The 19168-nt window shown below is 39.6% G+C and overlaps 1 protein-coding gene across 3 annotated transcripts in view; it reads left to right on the forward strand.

Moving 5' to 3' along the window:
* The first annotated feature begins 18043 nt into the window (after positions 1-18043).
* PIK3R4 (phosphoinositide-3-kinase regulatory subunit 4) overlaps positions 18044-19168 on the forward strand; it is a 66255-nt gene continuing 65130 nt past the window's right edge. For 2 of the 3 annotated variants that reach the window (XM_080675731.1, XM_080675733.1), the window contains exon 1: positions 18044-18577. The gene's annotated coding sequence lies outside the window, so the exon portion shown is untranslated. The remainder of the gene's footprint in view (positions 18578-19168) is intronic. The other variant, XM_080675732.1, reaches the window with a different exon arrangement.

The raw sequence follows: 19168 nt of genomic DNA on the forward strand, positions 1-19168 counted from the left end.
GTAAGCATTATAAGGTTCTCTCATCCCCTATTTTGTCCATTGCATTGAGAAGACCACAGGTACAATGTTCAACTAAAGAACCAGCAAGGGAATCAAGAATAGATTTTAGGCTTCGCCTTTTTACTTCATAACTTTGCTTTTCGGGGTTTCCACTTCCCTCTTTAGCGGCTTTGAAGGTATATCTTCATTGTCTGGCGTTGAGGGTAGATGAACAGATTATTCCAAGGTGGGCTATGTTGTGGTTAAGCAGGGCTCTGGAATCAGGTCCTAGGTCGATTCTGGTTTTGTCACTTACTAACTTTGTCAACTTGGAAAAGTTTCTTAACTACCCTAGATTTAGTTTCTTCAAGATAACAATAGTTCTTACCTCATAGGGTTGTAATAATGATTTATAGAGGCAATGTATGTAAGTACTAAGAATAGTGCCTAAGACACAGTTAAATTCTTAATGTCAATTACAATTAATTATCTCAAAAAATATCACATAAATGAAAATGTACTACATAAATTCAACATTCTTATCTTGAGTAGAGGATGCTGAAAGTTCATATGACATTTCTAGAAGTATATGTGATATTTTCCATGAGTGATAGACATGCAAGTAATTCTAGGGTGATTTAAGCGGAAATAACTCAACTGCTAATAGAACTTCAAACTTGTGTTGGAGAAAAGATGACTATATTATGAAAGCATTCATTCGTTCATTTATCAAGCATTGATTGAAGACTTAGGATGTGCCATGAATGCCCTTTACAAGACAATGGGAAAATAAAAAGTTAGAAGATATTTAATATCCTCTATTAATAACTTGAGTAGGGGAAATAGCCATGTAAACAAATTAATTCAACACATTTTACAAGGGTACAATGGGAACACAAAGTGGGGAGTTGCCAATTCTACATGAACTTGTAGGGAAAGCTACCCTAGAGAAGCAAGTGTTGAGGAAGGAAACCTCTCCAGTGCCTTTTAAATCCCAACAGGTAGTTGCTGTTGGGTGGAGCTGATGGAGAACTTTATGGTGAAGGATGTATTGGGAGGAGAGGCTTAGGAACATAGTCAAACTAGAAGGGTGCTTGTAGGTAGTCTGGGGATTCATCACCAGGCCAGAGAAGCTGGGTAATCATTGGTAGGATCCAAAGTCATGACCAGGAATGCAAAAGCATGGTCAAGTTCAAGGCAGGGCCAAGGGCTAACTGGAAATAATCAGCGGAGTTGGAGGTCCAGCCTAGAGAAACAAGAGGAGGTTTGTTTTCAGATCTAGCTGGAGATTCAGGCTCATTTCATCAACAAGCCTCTTTGGCTATGGGATAGTGTGAAGTTATTTCAAGGAATCCTGCCAAGTCGAACAGATGCCACCTAATTTGTCGTCTCCTAAGTCTGGTTTTCTGGTTATTTTTCCTTTTTATTCTAGTTCATGTGGGTACTTGCATCCTTAGCACAATTTTTGCAAATATATCCTAAATTTAAAAAAAAAATCCTGCTTAAAAATTGTCTCATTTCCATCGAGCCATATTCAGGCAGTAAAATACATAACTTATCTGTATTATGTTAAATGTGTCCTATGGAAATTGTGTTTAGTGGACTAGATATAAAATCACATCATTCTATGTAAGGGCTTAATGAGAGATTCCTGGAGAAGGTGACTCAACTATAATGATTCAATGTGTGGTGGGGGCGGGAGGGTGACCCAAAAAAGAGAGTTGCTTGATGTCCCTGCTACTGGATTAATGTGCCAAATTTAAATGCTGAAACCATGTCCAGTATTAATATCTATCACCAAATGCATGCCAGGTCAGTGGCCCACTTGGCAAATAACTCATATCATATGCCTTGCCTTCCTCCTTGTGCTATTAATTTACTTCCCATGGATCAATGACTGAAGTGTGATGAGAATTCTGGCGAGATCAAGAATGATTTATCAGTCTCGACAGGAGTGGCCAGCTTACTGGCAGGACAGTAGCACTTCTGTAATTTTGCCAAAGTTCACAACTGGGGAGAGATAATTAAGCCCAGGCATGAAGCTCAGAAGTCTTTGAAAGCTTCATGTAAGGTTACCTTCTGCTTCAGGAATTAAGGCTGAATTCAAAGGTCATCCTCTGAAAAATCAGACATTATCTGAATCAGCACATTTAAAATACTACTAATAACCTCCCAGACAGCTTTCTTATCATTAATTCAAAGAACACCTGTCTGTCTCCCTTCACATCATCTTACTAAATTATTTTTGCCCCAAGACAAAGATATCCTCTGTCACTCTGCCAAGTTCTTACCCACACACTGGATACACAGTAATAGAAGAACACAGATGGATGTTAATTGCTGCCATAAGTGAACTTAGCCTTCCTGGATATGAGAAAAGTAGCTTCTTTGTGGTTAGGTCTTTCCTGAAATCCATAATCAGACCTATTAAAAAGCTACCCCGAATCTAAGGTATTAAACTGCACAGGAAGAACCTTGCTCACATACTAAGCATAATCTTAAAGTTCTCTAGTTTCATTTCCTCCCCGCAGTGGGAAAGCTTAGGAGGGAAGAGTGAGGCCAGCCCAACTTGTTTAAACCCTTCTGACCTAACAGATAAAGGCAAGTGGTGTATGTGGGAGTGGGGGGCAATGGAAGGACGTGGTGTGGGACTCAGTGCAATTGAATGAAAACACAAAACAAAAGAGGAGGATGTAAGTAAATGTTATGAGCAGATGTGTAAGAGGACATAAAAGGAAAATCTTGAGATATGCTGTTGCAAGCTCTATGCTTTCCTTTGTCCTCTGTGGGGCAATGTACTGGTAAGTCAGACCCATTTAAAGGGACAGCCTGGGATGTGTTTCCTTTGATTCCCACTGATCATTTCGCTTTATATGATCTGTTGTATTCTGTTTCCAAGATGAAGGGCAGAATTCCATGATTGTTCTATCAGCCACTCCCTTCCTAGTGAACCAAGCACTGGTTCAAGTTTTGAGGTCACTTTGAGCCCACTACAACTTCTCAATCTTGGTTCACTGGGGTATGAAGCAGAGAATAGGACCTTCATTGACCAGTAGAGAACAGTGAGATTTTGGTGGAGGCACATGGAAGAGGGGTGCTGGGATACAGGTGATGGGGCAAATCTTTTCTGTTATCCAGAAGTGTTCCTAGCCTAGACCCTCTGATCTTTGGCATAGGTGGGGGTATTAGCAATGGGAGGGGAGTCGCAGGGCAGCTACCACTTTGAGTTTCTCTATGCCTGCTGACAGGTTCTTTAGCATTCAGGTCTTCTTGAACTGTAGGTGGCTTAACTTGGTACAAACTGGCTCCTATTTTGTTGTGGAAGGTAACATTCTGGGTGAAAGGTTGCTGTAAATTATATCAAAATGTCATGGTAACTAGATCAACCTTTAACTCTAGGAGTGTTGTCTCAGCAGCTCTAGAAATGGAGAAATCGGAACCCAAGTTTTGTGCACTAATGGTTTATAAAGGGTGGGAAGTGGGAAGGTATAGATGGAATTTTTGAGATCTTTTAATGCCCAATGAAATAAAAATAGCAAGAGGTTACTAGAGTCAGCAATTGTGTGGTTGACTCTTCCATGGAAAGGGATAATTTCTTTGATGATCAAAGAGGCAGTAGCCAATACAAATGATGGAGGAGGACAGTGGTGGAGAGGGGGTATATCCATGTTTTTGGAGAATAGGCACAAGTATAGGAGAGAGGCAATCTGAAATGAAGTCCATGGTCAGAATGTCCCCATTTATATTTAGAACAGGGAAGTGATATATCAGATCATTATATCTCTTTAGCCTATCCCTAACTCCCAAAGCCTTTGGTGATCATGTTAAGGTTCTAAATGGAGTCATCTAGGGCAGTTCCTGGGTGAGAGTCTTTCAAGTTATGAAACAGCAGATCGTCCTACTAGATTAGAGGCCTTTGAAGACCTTGACCCCTGGGTCTCATTTGCATAGCTCTGATAGGAGATACTGCATCTTCTTGGTCAGCTGAAAATGGGGGTTGTATGGCCAAAGATTTCTTGTACCAACAATTTTCCAGGACCTGCTGGCTTCCCATTATCATCCATTTTAGATTGAGCTTTCTCCCTGGTGGGGTCACAGCTGGGCAAGGAGAAAACAGGGATTCCATCTTAAGCTTTCAAAGATTTATTTCCTGGTCTGGCTTCATAGTGGTTCTGTTGTCATTAAAGAACATTCAGATCAGGGAATTTTGTGATGCCAGAATTGGTGAAGAGATGAGATTGTCATCTATGCCCTGTGATGCTCAGGCATAGAAAACCATCAGACTCACCTGGAGAAGTTTTTAAATTATGGTATCCAAGCCTCTAGAACTTGTTTCAAAGAAGCAAAAAATTAGCCTTCCTCAGGTGGTTCTTATTATCAGCCAGTTTTAGGAACCACTGTATGCAATAACCTTTGGATCCAGAATATTGAGCAAAATCCTTTAATAAGAAAATTATTATCCTTGCTAAACTGATCAAGATTCTTGGACAAAGGTCAGGGTCACCAAAAGGGCAAGGATCAGAGGATAATTAAGTTGAAGCTGCTGTCACATTTTCTCTTTTTGTTAATCCGCACCCAAGGATATTTTTCCATTGATGTTTAGAAAGAGAGTGGAAGAGAGAGGTAGGGACAGAGAGAGAAACATTGATGTGAGAGAGACACGCCAATTGGTTGCCTCCCACATGCACCCCCAACCAGAGCTGGGTATGAATCCTCCAACTGAGGTATGTGCCCTTGACCAGAATCGAACCCAGGATCCTTTGGTCCACGGGCCAACACTCTATCTATTGAGCCAAACTGGTGCTACTGTCCCATTTTATATAGTACATCAAGTTTCTTATTCTTCTTTATACTGACAGAGGCCTTTGTTTTCTGGAATACGCCCTAGTGATGAGAACTTGCCTCTGGATCCACCAGAGCACATTTGTGATGGGCAAGTAGGCAGAAGGATATCTCCTTGGCTTCCTGGTCTGATGATATTTCCTAGTGGCCATCATGAGCCTATTTCAAGAGTCTACCCTGGTTTAGATATGGAAGTGATTACCTGCCATTCTTAGTTTCATAAGAATATAATATCATTTATATCTGAGGTTAGAATACAATAAGGTACAGGAAATCTTTAATCAATTTCCTTCTTCTCTATTAAACTGGCCAGCTAGGATCAAATAAATAGGAGATGAAAACAGTGTACAATGAGTTAAGGTATAAGGAGTAATGGTGATGGTGAAGATATTGGTGATGGTGGTGATGATGTTGGTAATGATGGTCATCTTAGTAACATCGGTGATGGCTATGATGTAGGAATGATGATAATAGTCCTAGACTCTCGATTCCAATAATTACAAGCTGTTGTTGTTCCTTGTGATTAAGCCCCTATCCCAGTGGTCGGCGAACTCATTAGTCAACAGAGCGGCAAACGGCGGCTCGCGAGCCACATGTGGCTCGCGAGCCGCAGTTTGCCGACCACTGGTCTAGGCAAATGCCTGCAATGGCACCTATTGCCTGGGACTGGCTTTTATTTGATATTTTTCATATAATGGAGGGTGGTGAGTCAGCTACTTTTAAAAGACCAAAAACAGAGTGAACAATAAATAAATCAAAGTTTCATAAATTAAATATTTCCAGTTTGACTCACACTATAATTTCAGAAGCATTAAATTTTTATTTCTATATGAACTTTCATTTCCAGTGATAGACTATTTTAGCCATATTTGCCTCTGTAATGGAACTTTTAAATGATTACTGGAACTCAGATGTAAAAACAAATCATTTGTAATGAGTAATTGGCATATATGACAATCTAGTAAATATTTCTATTTTTCATCAGATAAATTCTTTTTATACTGAGAGTTCTAAGAGAAATATACTGTGCCCTCCCTGAGGGCATAGCTCATGCAGAAAAATATTTAAAAGCATTAAAAGACAAGTTATCTATATATTTCATTTTTCTTTGGGGTGTTGACAGAATATTCAGTTAGGAAATGAAAATAAATAGCAAAAGATGTGATAATATTCTAAACATTAAAATGAGAAAAATAACATTTTGTAGCAACATGAAAAATTTCTCTCTGAAGTTTAAGTGCTGAAGATAGGATATTAGAAAAAAAACACCCAGAATATCAGAGAATAATTTCATTTAAATACAATTAAAACTATGTTCCATCTCAAATACTCCAATGTAATTTTCAATAAGATAAAATGAACCAATAACCTATAAACAGCTCAGTTCAATAACTAAAATTATTTTAGTTTTTCTATATTTCTTTTCAGTATTTGTTTTTCATTATCATTATCGCCTTGCTATTTTTTTGTTGACCAGTATTATATGATTGGCACCACACTGGACATTTTCCACATGAGATCTCTTTTAATGCTCACTGCAATCCTATATGGTATTTGTAATTGTCTCCATTTTAGAGATGGAAAAACTGAGGCTCCGAGATTGTTAAGCAACTCATCCAAGGACACATAGTCAATAGATGGTAAAGACAAGGATGAATTCAAAATCTGATTAAGACTAAGTTCTTAACTACTATATGATTCTTGTCCACAAGCACACGTAATTTTTACAAAGATTTCAATTCTAATTTTTTTTTTTTTCACTTAACATTATATCACATACATTTTCTACCTTTGCTACGCGGTCTTCATTTAACATCCCCGGACGTTGTACCATGACCCTCCACTGGGATGCACTGCCCTCTAGTGGAAAAATGTTTATAAAGAGTTTATCACCTCCCAGCCCCAAGATGAAAAGCAGTTTTCTATTGCATAACTATTGCTACTATTTTATCTTCAATATGACAAAGTGTTAAGAGGTATTTTTCTTTCTTTCTTCTAATGTAGATAGATATAGTTATTTGCAATCTTACAGGGGGTGGTGAAAAAATAAAGTGAACCCCAGATCAATTCAGAAATGCACTATAAGGAATGAGATAAGAATTCATTGTTCTTGGTCTTGAAATCAACATGGCTGCTTTGTTCTCTGAAGTAACAGGATATTTCAAGCATCTTCCTTCAAATTACATTTAAAGGCTTGAGGATATGTCAAATTGTGTTAGGACCAGCACTGAAAGACAAAATAGACTCTCCTGGGATCCATAAAGGACTTGGAAGTATATTTAAAACATGGCAAATTCAAACAGATCAAGATTTGTCTTCCTCTGAGCTCACATTAATTCCTGTTTTAAAGATTTTTCTAATAAATCTCTTTCACTTTGATATTGTTAAAAAGCATCGTTGTATTAAAATGCATAATTGGATGACCTTGGTTTAATTAGGGAAAACTTTGGTTAATATTGAATTGTTTTGGAGAAAGCAAATAGTTCTTTAAAGTGAATTAGGCCATTATTTCTGCTATTGTTCATCAAAAAAGAAGCCTTGAGCAAAATTGCTGATGCTATCACATGAAAAAGAGCTGACTGGTGAGTTGTAATTGCTTTGTGTGTAGCCAATGAGGCATACTGTGGAGAGGAGGGGGAAGCCTGCCAGTTTCATCTTTATTAGAGAGCTGGCGCTTAAACATTAGATGGCTTTTTATGCTTAGTGAATGACCAATATGAAAAAGGAGAAGCAGCAAAAACAGGCTAACATGGTATGCATGGGTTCTTAAGGGAATTACATTTCTTCACGGCCTACATTACAATTGTTGATTTCTTCTAAGCTTAGATTTCACGATAGGGGAGAAGGTGATTAAAACCTAACAAAAAACATATTTTAAGACAAATATTCTTCCAAGTAATACAGAAAGAAACTTCCCACACAAAGGATATAAAAGTCCATGACAAAAATGCCCTCTAAGTGTAGAACTATAAGATATGTAAAAATCATGGAATATACATTTAATAAACTCATTTTGTTCACTGAGAAGTTTTTATTTTATATTTTCAGCTTTTTTTGAGATATATTTGACCTGCAACATTATGTAGTTTAAAGTGTACAACATGTGTTGATAACCTATATTGTGCAATGATTACCTCCATAGTGACACTCAACACTTCATCACCTCACATAATTATCATTTCTTTTGTGGTGAGAATATTTAAGATACTCTCTTAGCAACTTTCAAGTAAATAATACAATATTGTTAACTATAATCACCATGTTGTACTGTATATTAGATCCCCAAAACGTATGCATCTATAATAATAAAAGCATAATATGCTAATGAGACTGGACAGCCGAATGACCTTCCGGATGACCTCCCGGACATCCTTCTGGACGAACCTGGGGCTGCGAGGGCTGAGCCCTTTGCACGAATTTTGTGTATTTGGTCTCTAGTTTTATAATAAAAAGTTTTTACCCTTTGACCCAAATCTCCCTGTTTTCTCCACCTCCAAGCCCCTGGTAGCCACCATTCTACTCTACTTTTTTATAAGTTCAGCTTTTTTAGATTCCACATATATGTAATATCACACAGTATTTGTCTTTCTCTGCCTAACTTAGTTCACTTAGCTCAATGCCTGGTAGGTCCATCCATATTGTCATAAATGGCAGGATTTCCTTTTTTCTCAAGGCTGAATAGTATTCCATTGTGTGTATATGTACCACATCTTCTTTAGCCATTCATCTGTTGATTGACACTTAGGTTCTTTCCATATGTTGGCTGTTAAGAATAATGCTATAATGAATATTGTAGTGTAGATATCTTTTTGATATCCTGACTTCACATCCTTTGAATATATGAATATATACCCCAGGAGTGAGGTTGCTGGATCATATGGTAGCTCACTCTTTCTTCTTTTTTTTTATTGAGGACCCACTTTACATTACCACCAACAGTGCACAGGGGTGGGCTTTTCTCCACAACCTCGCCATCTCTCATCATTTCAATGATAGCAATTCTGACATGTATGAGGTGGTAACTCCTTGTGGTTTTGACTTGAAGTTCCCTGATGATTAGTGATGTTGAGCATCTGTTCATGTACCTGTTGGCCACTTGTATGTCTTCTCTGGAAAAATGTCTATTTAGTTTCTCTGCCCATTTTGTGATTAGATTGTTTGTTATTGAACTATATGGATTCTTTACATATTTTGGATATTAACATCTTACCAATTATCTGATTTGCAAATATTTTCTCCCATTTTGTAGATTGCCATTTCATTTTGTTTATTATTTATTTTGCTGTGCAGAAGTTTTTGTTTGACATAATTCCACTTACTAATTTCTGCTTTTATTGCTTGAGCTTTTTCCTATTTCTGTGGGAGATGCCATTCGAATTTTGATAGGGATTGCACTGAATTTACAGATGGCTTTAAGTAGTATGGAGATTTTAATAATATTAATACTTCTGATCCATGAACAGGGGATACATTTTCATTTATTTGTGTTCAGTGAAGGTTGATGTTCAATGTACCATATTTGGAATCAAAATTTGCCTAAGTAATGAATGACCTTTGCTATTTGTAGATCATCAATAGTATGTAATACTAAATATTAAATAGAATGATTCAGTAGGAAGACTTTCAGAATTTTAATGTTTTCTATAGATCCCTCTATCTTCTGTCTAATTATTCTAAACTAGATGCCAGGTGCACAGATTTGTGCACGGTGGGGTTCCTCAGGTTGGCTTGAGGGGATAGGGCCCCAGTTCATACCCCCAGGCTCGCAGCCCCAGCTCATGACCCCAGCTTCACAGCCCCACCTGGCACCCCACCATGGCCTGGCGCCACCCCCTCACCTGTTCCACCATCCCACTTATGGGGCCATCAATCAGGGCTGGGCCCCCAGCCTGCTCCCTCAGCATCTGAGCCCCAGGTGGTGTCCCCACCCCCTGCCGCCGCCACTGGTCGCTGTCTTCGGGGTGGTCAGCGGGGCGATCAGACCCCCACTCACACCCACCTTGGCTTGGCGCTGCCCACTCACCTGCTCCACTATCCCTCCGTAGTCTCGCTGTTACTGGGGCCCATTGGAGCCGGCAGTGCTTTCACTGCTGCCCTCTGCCAGCACTGTGTCGCTGACACCCACCATGTTCCGCGTCACCCCCTACTGGTCAGCGCACATCATAACAAGTGGTCAAACTCTCCGTCAAAAGACCACCAGAGGGGACAATTTGCATATTAGGCTTTTATTATATAGGATACTTGTAGAGTATGAATACTCTAAGACAGATTTTCTCAACTTCTATTAAGGCAAATTCTTTCTGTGTGTGTGTGTGTGTGTGTGTGTGTGTGTGTGTGTGTGTGTGTGTGGCGGGGTGGGGTGGGGAGCTGCTCTGTGCATTGTAGAATGTTTAGCACATCCCTAGCCTCTAACTACTAGATACCAGTAGCATCCTCTGACCTTCCCCCAAATCATGAACACTGTCAAAATCATCAAAACACTCGTACATATGGCATGGCTGTTCATTAGAGAGATGGGATAATAGTACAATATGGTGGATTATGTTTTCCAAAGATGCCTGCCCATATATATTTCCCACCCCACTTGCTCTCCTTATAATGTGACTTTGTCATGCCTTATATCTCAAGGGAGGAGCTTGGGCAAGGGAGGGAGATCTATGTTCCTTTTCCTTGAACCTGAATAGACCTTTATAAGTGCCTCACCCAGTGTAAGGTGGCAGATATGACACTGTGTCACTGAAGCTACATTATAAAAGGCAATGTAGCTCCCCCTTGGCTGTCTCTTTCTCTGCATGTTTGCTTTTGGAACCCACCCACCACACTGTGAGGAAGCCCAGGTCACATGGAGAGGCTATGTGTGGTTATTGCAACTGACAGACAGCTGCAGCTAGTCCTCCGCCACAGCCAGCACCAACCTCCAGACATGTGAATAAAGGAGCATTTAGCTGATTTCAACCCACAGCCTTCAAATCTTCAGCAGAGGCTCCAGACATTGTGGAGCAGAGATGAGATGCCCCTGACTGAATTCTAGACCTGCAGAAACCATGAGAGATAGTAAATTAAAAAATTATTAAGCCACTATGTTTTGAGGTAATTTCTTACACAGCAATAGGTAACTAAAACATGTAGATTAAATCAGATTCCTCCCCCAATATATATATATAACATATAAATCTATAATAATAAAAGCGTAATATGCTAATTAGACCAGATGTCCTTCCTTCCGGACAAAGCTGCAGCAGGCGGGGGCCAAGGCAAAGGTGGCAGAGGCCCCTGACCACGGCAGCGGGTGGGGCCCCGGGGCCAAAGCCCTGGCACGAATTTCGTGCATCAGGCCTCTAGTAAATAATAAAGAGAGCTGAATATTACTTGATTAGGATTAAGATTAGCCTATATTACTGATGTAATTCTGTCCTTTCCTACAAAGCACAGATATCCCAAAAAGAAAGGAATCTCAATCTTGCTAAGTTCCATTAAAAACAAAACAATAAAAAAAAAACCCAACCCTACCTATCCCATAACTCCCGGATTCTTCTTTATTCTACCATCTTTATTACCAGTTCAGAAAAGCATGATATAGATTTATGATATGGCAAGCACTGTCAAACTGAATCAATTAACATTTCAGGGGAATTTTCATTCTTACAAGCAAACCACATTCAGCTGCTAGAAACATGAACTAAAGGCCATGGGTTTAGTTTTATATTTCAAGCCACATGGGCATACCCACCTGCTACAAACAAGAGACCTGTAAAGATCAGACTGTGATATAAAAGTCATCTCCAGTATTATTGCAGGCTGAACAGTGATGTCCCCTGAAATTAAGTGAATTTAAAGTTCCAGAGCAACATAAATTAGTTAACTTTTTATAGTATTTTATCAGTTAAGAAAGATGTTTGGTTTCAAGTAACAGAAAATCCAACCCAGAGTGGCTTAAATAAATACTTATTTTTCTCATATAATAAGAAATTTGGAAATTGATGCTGATGGCATTGGTTCATAGGCTTGACCATTATCAGGCCAGCATTTCTGTGATTCTCCTTACCTTTTCCTATGCCTCTTGAATTGTGGTCACATTATGGCTACAGTAGCTCTGGACCTTGCATCTGTGATCAAGACTGGAGGAAGGTCAAAAGGGAAAAGGTGGTGCTAGCAGATTTCTCCTATATCTCATTGGGGGAAACATCACAAGTATATGGCATGTGTCCATCAACAGATGAATGGATAAAGAACGTGATATATATATATACACACATTGGAATATTATTCAACATTAAAAAGAAGGAAGTCCTGCCATTTGTGGCAACATGGATGGGTCTTGAGGGCACTGTACTAAGTCAAACAGAGAAAGACAAATACTGTATGATGTCTCTTATATATGGAATTTAAAAAGTATATAGTTTTCATAGTCTCTATAGTAGAGATGGACAGGGAGAAGTTGGTTGGAATGGGTGTTGAATGAACTTGCGGAGTCTGAAGTTACTATAAAAATGAAAATTTATCATAGTAAAATATTCATAAAATCATTGACCAATAGAATGTATAGATATATAGAGCCTACTATACACATAAACTCATCCATGTTATTATAACCTATATACATATACATCTCAGATTTCCAAAACTGGGTTTTCATTGTGTATGTACATTGTAATCCCATTTTTGTGAAAAATAAATATGAACAAATAGGCATTCAAAACAATGTAAAATAGATACATACTAAAATATTGATGGAATTATGCATCTTCCCCCTTTTATATATTTTCACTTTTCTACAATAAAATGTATTAACCATGAATAAGAAAAAAGAGTAATATATATTCAGAATTAGAATTCAAAAATTTTAATTTTTAAAGATATAAGTTAGCTGAAACCGGTTTGGCTCAGTGGATAGAGTGTCGGCCTGCGGACTGAAGGGTCCCGGGTTCGATTCCGGTCAGGGGCATGTACCTTGGTTGTGGGCATATCCCCAGTGGGGAGTGTGCAGGAGGCAGCTGATCGATGTTTCTCTCTCATCGATGTTTCTAGCTCTCTATCCCTCTCCCTTCCTCTCTGTAAAAATATCAATAAAATATATTTAAAAAAAAAGATATAAGTTAATGAGCTATAATCCCTATTATCATTGGTATGGTCTTTCAAATTGATATACACATTTGAACATTTAATATGTTTCAAAATCCTAATATATGTTAGTATTATTTCATTTAATCCAAATAATTATGTGATAAAGTTGCTACAGAAAATCTTCATTTCCCATGTATTTATTATATAATGCCCAAACTTATAATATTGAACATGAATACAACAATCACACACACACACACACACACCCCTACACATCACCAATGGACAGACCACCAATAAACTTAAACTGGTCAAATATTGTTTTCTACTCAAAAACAACATGTATTCTTGTTTAATACATCAGTATCTTTGTGTTTCTCATTTATTATTTGTTGCTAACTAAGAATATGCTCTTTGTGCCTCTATTTATATTACTCTGAAAATGGGGATGTAAAAGTATCTACTTTATGGAATTAATGGCCAGTTTAAGTGAATAAATATCTGCCACATTTTAAACATATATATATATAAAAGTTGTTGCTTTAAAAATTGTTATTACATGCTCAAGTATAAAGGTTGAATAGATATTGCATATACGAGCTCAGGGGCTTTGTAAGAGTTTGAGAGAAAAAAATAGTATTAGCAGGATATTGATGATATTTAAAGCCACAGAACTGGAAAAAGTCACCCTAGAGAAGGAGTTTTGATTGAGTACCTAGAAGAACAGAAGATACTATCAGCACATTATTGAATTGCTCTCCAGTTTTAGGCACCTTATTGGCTGAATCACTGACCTAATTCTATAGAAAAACTTCCTTCATGATGCTTACTTAACATGTTAATGAATGTCTTTTCTGTAATGAGTCAAAGGAAAAATTCCACTTTGAAGTTGGTCTACTAAGGCATTACCCTTACCCAGAAGTTTTGACTTCAGGTTAAAGACATTAGTACATTATTAAAATGTTTTTTTGAGTGTTTTTCCCTAAGGCAGTGGTCGGCAAACTCATTAGTCAACAGAGCGGCAAACCGTGGCTCGCGAGCCGCATGTGGCTCAGGAGCCGCAGTTTGCCGACCACTGGTCTAGGGAAAACGTTTTGTTTGCATATTTATTAGCTTATTTTCCTTTTCTAGACAATGGGAACTATGTGAACCACAAATTTACTTTCTGGGATAAATTGTTACCATTTCAAATTGAAAATTCATCTGAAGTCCAATTCACCAATTCCAAGTACCACTTCTCTGCTCCTTTTAATGAATATTTATTGTTTCCATTTTCATTGTCTGATTTAATTTTGTAAAGTCACTTCAAATCCTTTGTGGAAGAGAATTGGTGGAAATTCCTACTCTTAGAGGAATGGCTTTGATAAATGGCATCTGTTTACCCAGCTTCCCTGTGGGAGTTGGCATCACTCACTGTCCCCTCAGTCCCACACACTGGCCTTCTCTTTGTTCCTAAGCTGTCAAACTTGGGCCCACCAATCGGCCTCACTCTCCTTATGTAGCCAAAACGTGCTCATTTTTAAGTCCCAGATTAAATGCCAGCACTTTTGGAGGATCTTGCTCCTCCCCTCTTTATATTTTTACAGATACTGCATTTTCCCCATGGTACTTATTGTCATTAAACTTATTTGATGTTTTGGACAACCACAATCTTCTTTTAAAAACTTTATTTAGCGGTTGCATTTCTATTTATTTCAGAACAAAGTCTCACCCAGTATTACACATTCAAAGGCAACTGGAGGCTAGCTCTCTACTCTTTGTCTACTAGTCTCTTAGTGTATGATGGTGAAATAACTATAGGTCAGGCAACGTAGGTGTTTTTTATATTTATTTATTTATTTATTTATTTATTTAATATATTTTATTGATTTTTTTATAGAGAGGAAGGGAGAGGGACAGAGAGCTAGAAACATCAATGAGAGAGAAACATTGATCAGCTGCCTCCCGCACCCCCCAACCCCACTGGGGGATGTGCCCGCAACCAAGGCATATGCCCTTGACCAGAATCGAACGTGGGACCCTTCAGTCCACAGGCCGACGCTCTATCCACTGAGCCAAACTGGTTAGGGCCATAGGTGTTTTTAAATAAGACACTGAGAAGTGATAGCAGAATGAAATAAATACCAATTTAAAAAACTTTTGTTTGCCATTTCTTTCTCTCTGAAATATTCAGTCGTTATACAAATTTCCCCAATTATGCATGAAATGCCTTTTATAGCTGTGTCTAATCCCAGATCAGGTTGAAGTTTGCACATTATTTTTGAATTTTATGTCTCTTTGGAGTTGTTTATTCTAAAAAAGTCTCTCCATGTTTTTCATGGTATTGAGTTTGAGGAATCCAGGCTGAGGTTCCATTTTCTGGATTGGTCACATTGTTTCCTGATGGTATTGCTTCAATTCTTTATCTCTTTTATTTTTTACTAGTAGCCCATCGCACAATATCGCGTGCTGCTGGGAGCCGCGCTGCTTCCATGGGAGCCGTGTGGCTTCCGCGGGAGCCGGGAGGGACCCATGTGGATTCCACGGGAGGGAGTGGTGCTGCTTCTGTGGGAGGCGGGCCTGCCATCTCCTCTCCTGGCCTGCACTCGGCTGCGGAGGCTGCAGGCTGGCCCCCTGTCCCCCAGAGGCCCTCTGTGGCCGGGGCGTCATCACAGCGAAGAAGCAAACATTCCGCCAGACCGCTCAGGCTTCCCGCTCTCAGCGGCAGCCCTCCCCAGGACTGGGGGACTCCAGCGAGGCTGAGGGGACTGGGCGCTGCCATCTTGTGGGTATGGGCGCCACCATCTTTGTGACAGAGTGAGGGTTAATTTGCATATTACCCTTTTATTAGATAGGATAAGCTGGAAGTTAGGTCTAGAGCATGGCTCTTTAATAAAAATATAGCATGAGCCACATATGTAATTTACACTGATCTAGTAGTCATATTTTAAAAAATAAAAAAAGATTAAATTAATTTCTTTTTTAAAAATTCTCACCTAAGGACATGCTCATTGATTTTTAGAGAGGGTTAGGGAGAGAGAGAATGAGCGAGAAAGAAACATCGATGTGTGAGAAAACATCTATCTGTTATTTCCTGCATGAGCTCCTATGGGAGCTGGGGATTGAACTCTAAACCCAGGTATGTGCCCCAGCTTGGAATCAAACCTGAGACCCTTGGTATATGGGATGATGCTGCCTTTTCTGAGTATGTTTCAAAATCTAGACATCTTTACAATGGTGGTGACTTACCCAGGCTCTGAAGAGAGAGCAGTGGGTGGCTTGAAGGCATGTTTTGAAGATGGAATCAGCACAGGAGTAGGTGTTTATTGAATGGGGACAGGTGAAAGAGGGAGAAAGTAGAAAGATATCAAGGATGACTTAATGACTTCCACATTTGTAACTTGGGAAATCCAGTGGGTAGTAGTACTGCCTACACAGAGATGTGGGGGAAGGGAGGAGGGATTGTTGCAGGGATGATTTTAAAAGTTCAGCTTTGAATTAAAACGTTTTGTGATTTGAAGGACACCAACAAGAAAGTGAAAATACAACACAGAGGAAAACTATTTGTAAATCTGATAAGAGACTTGTCTCTATGAAGCATCCATCTTATATAAATACTGCTGTTTGAAATTTTAGCCCTGCTATTTGGCTTCTGTAAATTCTTGCTTGCTAAGACTACTCCCACTTCAGAGAGGCCATTAAACCTTCCCCAGACAAGGTTATCAGTGCTGGTGCCAGGCCAGGCCTCTGGTTGAGGTCTTGAAGCCCCAGCACATACGGGCTCTTTAAGAACTTGCAAAAGGGGCCGGAAACACCCCATATTTGGGAGTCAAAGAAGGTAAAAACATATAAATAGGGAAAATTCCTGCATGTTGGGGCCCAGAATTTGAGAGACATTCTCCTCTGGACCCGCGCGTAATAAATGTAACTCTATCTCTCTAACTATTGCTTTGTTCTTCTTCGGTTTTCTGTAACATCTAGAATAAAGAATTTTTAAAACTCAGTAATAAAAAGACAAATAACCGATTTAAAAATGGGCAAAAGATTTGAATAGACTTTCTCCAAGGAAGATATATTAATGGCCAATAAGCACATAAAAAGATATTCAACATCATTAGTCATTAGGGAAATGCAAATAAAAACTAGAGATATTATTTCATACCTACTAGGTTGGCTGTAATCAAAAGGATAAACAAGTGTCAGGCAAGATGTGGAGAAATTGGGACCCTCATACATTGTTGGTTGGAATGTAAAATGGTACAACACTTTGGAAAAACAATTGTGTACAGTTTTTCAATATGTTAAACATAGAAATACCAGAGGACTTCACAATTCTACTCCCAGGTGTTTACCCAAGAGAAAGGAAAACATAGGGCCTCAAAAAGCTTTGTACATAAATGTTTATAGCAACATTATTCATAATAACCAAAAAGTAGAAACAACCCAAACATCCATCAACTAATGAATGGATAATAAATGTGGAATATTCATACAATAGAATATTTGGCAAAGAAAAGAAATGAAGTACTGACACAATCTACAACAGAGCTAATCCTAAAAGAGTGAAGTGAAGGAAAGCAGTCACAAAGACCACATATTGTAAAAAAAAAAGCGAGAGAGAGCGCAGATGTTGTATACCATATATATGAAATGTCTGTAATAGGCGAGTCTATAGAAACAAAGGAGATTAATGATTGCCTAGGGCTGGCAGGGGGATGGGCGGAGGAATGGAGAGAATGGGGAGTGACTGCTAATAGTTACAGGGTTTCATTTTGAGGGGTCAAGAAATGTTCCAAAATTAGATTGCAGGGAATGATTGGCCAACTCTGTAAATGTATTTGTAAGTATACATATTTACATATGTATAAATTGATTTTTGTATTTCAAACAGGTGAACTGTTTAATAGTATATAAATTATACTAACTTTCCTAAATAAGCATGTGAATTCTCTTAAATAACTTGTGTACTTGAGGTGAAGGGGTGTCTGAACAAGTTCTGGGGGATTTCAGAAGCCCCAGAGTTTAAAGAATGATGGGAAGAAGGGCAGGATTGGGACTAGATGTTGTTAAAGCATTTTATTCCTCTCTAGACTCAGGGAGCGGGACCACGCCCCTCCCCCGTCTCCTAGCAACCAGCGCCCTTAAGGTACTCTGCCTCGTGCCTCACTCCGTAACTTCCGCTCCGCGGCAGGAAGTGAAGTCATAGCCGGCGGCTTTCCCGGGAATTCGGCGTTTGTTGTGAGTGCAGCCGCTGAGCAAGTGTTTCCCTGGAGCTGGCGGTCTCCCTCCGTCTCCTGAGTTCCACCTTCCCTCCGGTGCTGAGGACCTTGAGAAGTGTAGAGGACCTCGAGAGTCCAGAAGTCCGCGCGTGAGGAAGGCGAGGCCCGAAAACGCGTGGCCCTGAGGGCAGAGTAGGGGGCTGGCGGGGGCAGCTCCCTGGGTATCTGTGCAATTGCGTCTGCCTGGTTTCTTCTGTCTGCTTCGTCCCCGAAAGCTTCCCCAGTTCTCCCTGGCGGACAACTGGGGTTCCTGGAGATTGGGACTTTTCTGCGTCCCTCCCCAACATCCCACTTCTTGCCTTTGAAGGAAGACCCCCTTCGTAGTGGCGACTGACTAGGCTGCCGACTCCCTTCCTCGCCCAGACCCTGAAGTGACCCACCATGACCTTAGTATGAGCTAATGACCGACCTGTGACACTTTTCCGGAGTCTAGGGTAAATGTTTATATGTGCGCATGGCCTCGTGTGTGTGTGTCTTTTATTTCCTGCAAAATCTGAGCTAGGAGAAAACCCTGGGCTGTGTTTGTCAATTGTGTATTTTGGTTTACTTTTTACACATTTTTGCCAGGGTTTCTTCCCTATGGCTGTTGCAAATCAGACAACTTTGTGCCTTCTAGTAGCTGGGTGGGAAGGCACACTGGAATCAGGCTGGAAAGGCCCAGGAGATACTGTTATTTTGGATGTTAGCATAGCCTTTGGAAAGTTCAGTGACTTGTATTAGGCGGTTCTTAGTTTTAAGCTTTTTTTAAAAAAAATATATTTATTGATTTCAGAGGGGATGGGAGAGGGAGAGAAACATAGATGATGAGAATCATTGATCGGCTGCCTCCTGCACGCCCCCTACTGGGGATCGAGCCCACAACTCGGGCATGTGCCCTGAGGGGGAGTCCAACCTTGACCTCCTGGTTCATAGGTCCGCACTCAAACCAGTTTTTAATGTGTTTTTGTCTTATGTTTAATTCTACAAGTTCTTCTTGAACAATGACTTGTCATTCTCACAGCCCTAAGTACAATACTGAACATATA

Source organism: Plecotus auritus (assembly GCF_963455305.1).
Source record: "Plecotus auritus genome assembly, chromosome: 6".
Classification (NCBI taxonomy): domain Eukaryota; kingdom Metazoa; phylum Chordata; class Mammalia; order Chiroptera; family Vespertilionidae; genus Plecotus; species Plecotus auritus.